Source organism: Brassica napus, chromosome C7, assembly GCF_020379485.1.
Source record: "Brassica napus cultivar Da-Ae chromosome C7, Da-Ae, whole genome shotgun sequence".
In the NCBI taxonomy this organism is placed as follows: Eukaryota; Viridiplantae; Streptophyta; class Magnoliopsida; order Brassicales; family Brassicaceae; genus Brassica; species Brassica napus.
The window spans coordinates 18347138-18354581 of NC_063450.1; the positions used below are offsets into that span (position 1 = coordinate 18347138).

The window sequence follows — 7444 nt, forward strand, 5'->3', positions numbered from 1 at the left end:
TATACTCATCATCAAGCATCCACACATTCAAATCAACCAACTCTCACATTTATTAAGCATAAAACATTAAGTGAATTCTTGCAAATGGTCAACTGGTCCAAATCATTTGGTTGAGTAAGGGATGGCTTTTATTAAAGTGGGTCAAGAGGTTCAAAATTCATGATCTTTTAAAGTGGTTTACTCTCAAAACAAGTAGCCTTGACATTGCACATAATATATCTAAGAAAGGGACCAACTCATGCATACAATGCTCAATCTCCATTGTTCTACCCTTTTCCCAAACATACAAGTTACACAATCACTTCCCAATGTCAAACCCAACTCTCATCTCTCACCAAAAGATCCCAAGAATACTTTGCACATAAAACTCTTTTTCTTTGAAATCTATAAATGATTTTCTCAACTTCTAAACAAATCTTAGCTCTAAACAACTTTGCTAGCTCTCTTTTCTTTCTTTTTCTCTTTTTTTTTTATATATTTTTTTTCGGGGGCCAAGACTTTTCATAAACTCGAGCTAGATGTTTATCTATTAATTCCATTAAGATTATCCATTTAAACACAAAGAGTCTATTCTTTTCCTTCGAACTTTTCATGCTTCCAAACCATAGTCACAACACTCACCCTCACCTATAGCTAGACAATAGAGTGTCTAATCTAGCAAGAATGAAGACCAAGCATTGTCGTTCCCGATACTCTCAACATTATGCACATGTAATGCTTTCCGAAAAAGGCCTCACTCATCAAATAATGAAAGCTCAAAAGGAGGGAAGGGTTTTGGGAATGGTGTACTACTCGAGTTTGTCAAAAATATTGGCATAAAGGATGTGACAACTCAAGTGTGTATATCCATGACTCAGTACACAAGGGACCATAAGCAGGAAGCATTAAGTTTGTTCAGTTCAAACAAGGTTATAGTTGGCTTCAAAGGTTGAGTTTCAGCAATCAACAAGTTTCATGAAGATTTTCAAGGCTCGAAGCATACAAGTCTTTTTGAGAGGTGCATAAGCTACTCAGGTGCAAAGTAATGTTTTTTACAAGCCATTTCAAATCATTGCTCCCAATGCAAGTAAATGCAACCTATATGCTCTAGACTCTCCTAGAAATGCATATGATGCAAACTAAATGATTTTTTTTTTGTGTTTTTTCAAATTTTTTCAATTTTTTTTTTTATGCAAATAGGTATGCAATGCATGACTCAATGAAACAACATCAAATCAAACGTGATCAAATACTTGGTACCTCCCCCACACTTAAATCACACACCCTCTAATCATACCCAAAAGACAACTAAAGTGCAAAATATGAACTGGTATATACAAGGGAGTGTGGTGGGTTACCTTTTATGGGGAATGATTAGAGGGAGATGCTCCCTGCTCGTCGTCCTCAGGTGGTAACTCTTCAAGGTGCTCATCAGCAGGAGTGTCCATCTCTTCAATGTAGAAGGCTTGCCCGAACACTGTTGGTTTCCTCATTTTCCCCTTGATGTCAAAGTGGAGGATGTTCTCTTTACCCAAATGGAGATCAATCTTGCCTTCCTTCATATTAACAATAGCTCTTGCTATAGCTAAGAATGGCCTTCCTAGAATCAATGGGTCTTGAACCTCCTCACCCATCTCAAGCACCACAAAATCTGTAGGTATCTCATACCTTCCAATCTTCACAGGGAGGTCCTCTAAGATGCCCACAGGATACTTCACTGAATGATCAGCTAACACCAGAGAGAGTCTACACTTCTTGTACTGAGTGAATCCAAGCTTCTTTGCAACAGACAAAGGCATCAAGCTGACACTAGCTCCCAAATCGCAGAGACATTTCTCAAATACCATAGGTCCAAGAGCACAAGGTAGTGTGAAGCATCCTGGATCCTCTAACTTCTCTGGAACATCAAGCCTCTGGATGATGGCCATGCACTCATGGGTAAGAATCATCATGCCTTCCATCTCCTTCTTCTTTGCAGCTACAACATCTTTCAGGAACTTGATGTATTGAGGAATCAACATGAAAGCATCGATGATGGGCATTGCAACCTGAGCTTCACTCATTTGCTTCTCAAACAGAGCCTTGTACTTCTCTCGCAGGTGCTTCTTGAATCTACCAGGGAATGGAAGTTTGGGTTCATAGGGGGGAGGAACAGAAGAATTCTCACTCGCTGGAACAACAGCTTCACCATCTTGTATTGTTTTCTTCTCTTCTCCAACCTTTCCTTTACCTTTAGCTTCCATAATCTTCTCCAAAATCTCATCATTGGTCTTCTCATCAACAATTACCACATCATCATCTAAGTTGATGGCCACCTCCTCACCTAGTTTATCAGCATCCCTGGTGAGGGTTGTAGGAGGTAACTGCTTACCACTCCTAAGGGTGATAGCTTTGGCCTCCTTGGGGTTTTGGTCAGATTTTCCAGGTAGAGATCCTTGCTGGCGATTCTGGTGAGTGTTCATGGAAGCAAACTAATTCTCTAAATTCTTGACTGTAGAAGCAAGATGTGAGAATTTGTTGTTGAGCTCATTGTAGCTCCCATCAATCTTGGAATGAAGGTTCTTCAACTCATAACCAACATGCTTCTCACTTCTAGTCTGAGACTCCAAGATTTGTTTCAGTAAGGTATCAGTGCTGCTCTATTGAGGAGCAGAGGAACCAGATGAGGGGAAGGCTGATAGCTGCCTTGCTGGTTGTTTCTAGGCGGATAACCACTCTTTTGGTTGTTGGGATAGGATTTCTGTTGGTAGTTGTTGTACTGAAAGTTTGGCTCTTTTTTGTACCAGCTACCATTGTTGTTGATGAAACACAGCTCTTCCTGACCTTCCAAACCCTCAACCTCATGGACAACAGGTGGTGTCTCTTGGTTTGGGTTACCAACAAAGTGCAGCGGCTCTTGGGTGGCTTTATCAGCAATGAGGATGTCTATCTTATCCTGTAGAGATTTCAACTCCTTCCTCGTCTGCTTATCATCTGTTCGACTGCCTCTGTCGTGGTCTCCACTGTAGACTGCATCACTCTTTACCATGTTGTCAACCAGCTCCTCTGCATCTTCCTCAGTTCTCCCCAAGAAGAACCCATTGCTAGCTGTATCCAGTCTGGCCCTGTACTTAGGAAGAGCGCCACGGTAGAATGTGCTCAGCAAGCTCTCCTTAGAGAAACCATGGTGTGGGCATTGAGCTTGGTAGCCCTTGAATCTCTCCCAGGCTTCACTGAAGCCTTCCATGTTCTTCTGTTGAAAGCTGGAAATCTCATTTCGTAGCTTAGCAGTTCTTGAAGTAGAGAAGAACTTCTCCAAGAATGCTTTCTTGCAGTCATCCCAAGTGGTGATAGAGTCACTGGGTAGAGACTTCTCTCACTGACGTGCCTTATCCCCCAAAGAGAAAGGGAATAGCTTGAGCTTTAAGGCATCTTCGGACACACCATTGGTTTTTGACAACCCACAGTAGCTGTCGAACTTGTCCAAGTGATCAAATGGATCCTCTAGAGCCAAGCCATGATACTTGTTGTTCTCGATCACGTTGAGGAGTCCTGATTTGATCTCAAAGTTGTTGGCTGCCATGGCGGGTGCTCGGATTCCCAATCTATGACCATGAATGTTGGGGCGGTCATAAGTGCCAATGGGTCGAGCTGCTCGCTGTGGTGGAACACTGTTAGCTCCATTGGCGTTCGCATCATTTTGGGGTATGTCTACCATATCAGTATTCAATCTCTGCAAGTGAGCCTGTTGCTCTTCTTCTTTTCTCTTTCTAGCACACTCTCTCTCTAAAGCTCTGATGTCTGCTGCTCTTGGAACTAGGTTTGATGGACCCCTGCTCCGCAAGTTCATACACCTGTAGATGAAAGGAAGGTGAAGAAGGAGAATCAGTAACAAAAGAAAATAAAAATGACTTAGTCTCAAGTAAGTGACTAAATCTCAATGTTCAAATCTACTCAGAATTTGGCAACGGCGCCAATTTGACGTTAGGAGTTTCCAGGCTCCTAAGACAAATGTTGTAGTATAAATGATTGTCGAACCAGTTCTGAGGGATATCAAAGCACCGAGAATGCAAGTACTCACTTAATCTAAGTGCAACCAATGATTTAGAATGGTTTTAAACTACTACTAATACTAGAAAGCAATTACAGAATGATACTTTCTTGACTAAGGGAAAAGAGAACTCATGGGCATAGGGATTAGACCTTGGGTGATCAAGTATCGAACTAAGGATGGCAAATGATCAATCAAACTATCGACCTTAAGCCTAGACACAATTCTAAGCAAGCTCTATGTCTAGATGAATGCTCATTTGCTAACGTATCTCAAACATCATATGTCTTTGGTTGAATAATGTGAAAGCAATCATTACTAACAGGTCTATTAGCTATCTTAGCACATTTAACAACAAATGTCTTTGGCAAAGTATACTAAAAGCCTAGGAGAGTTGTCTCAGGCATTTCATCAAACACCTTTTGGGTGGGAGATGCTTATCGATCAACTTTTGAGTGGCCAACTCAGAAGATGCATTATGAATACTCTACTAGCAATGAACAAGAATGATCTACACTAAAACATCCTAGAACTAACCTAATCACCCTTAATCTCCCTAACCCATGAATTCAAAAGGTGATTACTCACTAATCTCCATGATTCCTCTTAAACCCATGTTGGATTTCTGATTAATCATGTAGAGAAATAGATAATAAATCAACAAGAACACAAGATGAAGGCAATGAAATCTGAATCAAAAGAAGTTTTACTAGTTGTTCTCTCGAAAAGAGATCTCCTGCCTCCAATGGCTTACAAAATTACTTAACTTAGGTTTAGGCAATGTAAAACGTGCATAATGAAATGACCAAAAGGCCCTTCGAAAACATGAGTTCGACAGGCAAATGACGCGGAGCGACCTCGGCATGTCGCTCCGACAAGTCGCTCCGACAAGTCGCTCCGGCCTTCGGGAGCGACCTCAGTGGGTCGCTCTGAGAGGTCGCTCCGGACTACGTTTTGTGTCGTCTCGCCATGGAAACGCGAGCGACCTCGGAGCGTCGCTCTGGCAAGTCGCTCTGAGAGGGGTGTCTCACGATAGAAACGCGAGCGACCTCTCCATGTCGCTCTGGCCAGGTCGCTCCAGGATGTGTGTCACAGCGACTTCACGGCGTCGCTCCGGTGAGGTTGCTCTGGTGCACTGCTCGTCCGTTGATCGCTTTAAACACTTCTTTTGAGCTCCAAATGCACCCAAATGCCTCCAAGAACTCCATGTGGTACTCCAACACCTGATAAAGACTCATGTATGCAAAATGCAACCTAAACGTTGCTAAATCCTAGTCTATATGATCAAAATACACATGGGTGAATGGATAAGACAATAGAAACATGCAAGATATCATTCATTTACTGCAATATTTATGGAAGCCAAGTTTAATCCATTGACCATTTCCTTCTCAATAGGAGTTTGTATTCCCATATTACTCCAGTGGTCAAATCTCATTTACCATAAATCACTTCTATCATCATTGTATACTTGCAAGAAGTTTGATTCAAGGTACTCTTGAAGCTCTTTTATAGTTGAAAATACCATAAATATTATGTTCTTATACATACTAGAATGCATGATCAGTATTTTATGATGTTTGTGTCATACGTTAGAATTATCTTCCTCAATGATAATTCTTAGTCCCTTTTATTGAAGTTCCCCCACACTCAGCAAGTTGTTTTTTAGACTATGATCAAAGGAAACAAACGTAATGGTTTGAACATAACCATTGATTTGAAGTCGGAGACTTTCCTTTCCTTCCACTATTAGTTTACGATCATCTCCAAACTTCACATTTTGGCGAAAGTTAATTATCATAAAAATACAAAAACAATTCCTTGGTTCCACCCATGTGATTAGGCAACCAGAATCTAAAAACCATATTTTCTCATCTTCACATTTCTTCATGTCAACATGTGCCATCAGCGCTATGTCTTCTACTTCTTCCTCAGCCACAAAGTTTGCTGTTTTCTCCCAGCTTGGACATCCGTACTTTAAATGCTTAATTTTATGACATTTGAAACATTCAAAAGTGTATTTTTTTTTTTTGATAACCGAGTGTCTTGGCCCCACCGTGGTGGTCCAGACTAGAGACGAACCCTTTAGCGGGGCGGACGCACACCCGAAGGTGGGTCATGGCCAGGCAACGGTCTTCGATCTCGGGCGCCAGAGCAAGTCCGCATGTAAATTCCCTGGTGGCCAGTGCGAATCGAACCTCGGGGCCGTACTTGCAGCTGCAAGCCGTAGACCACCAGACTAACTCAAAAATGTATTTGTTGAAGCTACTACTTCCACGGCCTCCAAATCTTCTTCCATGACCTTGGTAACCTCCTCTTCCTTGGTAGTTTCCTCAGTCTCTACCACCTTATGGTATGTAACTCTCCTTCTTAAGTGCATGCTTTTCTCATGTCCCTTTGTTCAGTTTCCCTCATGAACTAACAAGCAACTTTAAAACTTATCTACTGAGAGTTCTCGCATGTCTTTTGACTCCTCAATTGCACATACAACATATGTAAACACGTCTACCAAGGTTCACATGATCTTCTCCACCATCTTAGTATACGGCATATCTTCACCTGAATTATGCATGTCATTTGCCACCACCATCACCTTTGAGAAGTAATTAGTGATTGTAGCTCCTTATGTCATCTCCAAGAATCCAAAGTTTCTCCTTATACGTTGAAGTTTTGCATTTTGCACCTTTTTATCCCCTTGAAACTTTGTTCTCATTGATTCCCATATCTCCTTAGAAATGTCCTTCTTGGCGATTGCCTTGTCAATGGAGGCGAATAGGTAGTTCTTCACTTTAAGATCTTTGAAATTCAGTTCAGCCAGCTCTCTCCTCTGAACTCTGGTTAGTATCACGTTCCTCTCTGGTTGGTTGAATGAATACTGTTTCAGTTAGATCTCACTATTCTTTAGATCGCAACAAATTTTTCATGAACATTACCCAATCCTCGTAATATCCATCAAACTTGGGAATATTACTCAATGTTTTTTTTTCTCTCATTCTTCCTCACCAAGATCTTTGTGCTCTGCTGATACCACTTGAAAGAAACGGAGATGAAAATAACAATGATTGAGATGTAATGATTTCTCTTATTAAAGCTCAATCTTGATCAAATCTATTATATAGACCTTTTGACTTACAACTAACACAAATGGCTCTAAGTTGTTTGCCTACAAACCAGGTCAACTCAACTTATTCTCTTAAAAACTCTAAAGAAACTTGACTGATACAAATCTTTTATATATTAATTGAAAAGTATTACAACATTTTTTTGTTAGCCACGTGTCATTAAAAGGATGATTCTTAGAATCCTTGAAAAATAGATTGATCTATCTAAATATATATTGTACTTTTTATTAAACTAATTATGAAATTGATTAGTTGTGTACAAAATAATATTCTTCATTCTTTCCTAAATAAATGTTACAGAATTACCTAATAC

The 7444-nt window shown here is 40.5% G+C and overlaps 1 non-coding gene across 1 annotated transcript; it reads left to right on the forward strand.

Annotated features, from left to right (window-relative positions):
- Positions 1-3137: 3137 nt before the first annotated feature.
- On the forward strand, positions 3138-3244 carry LOC125590821. Its single transcript, XR_007326823.1, has one exon. It is a non-coding gene; the product is annotated as a small nucleolar RNA R71 (small nucleolar RNA).
- The last annotated feature ends 4200 nt before the right edge of the window (positions 3245-7444 follow it).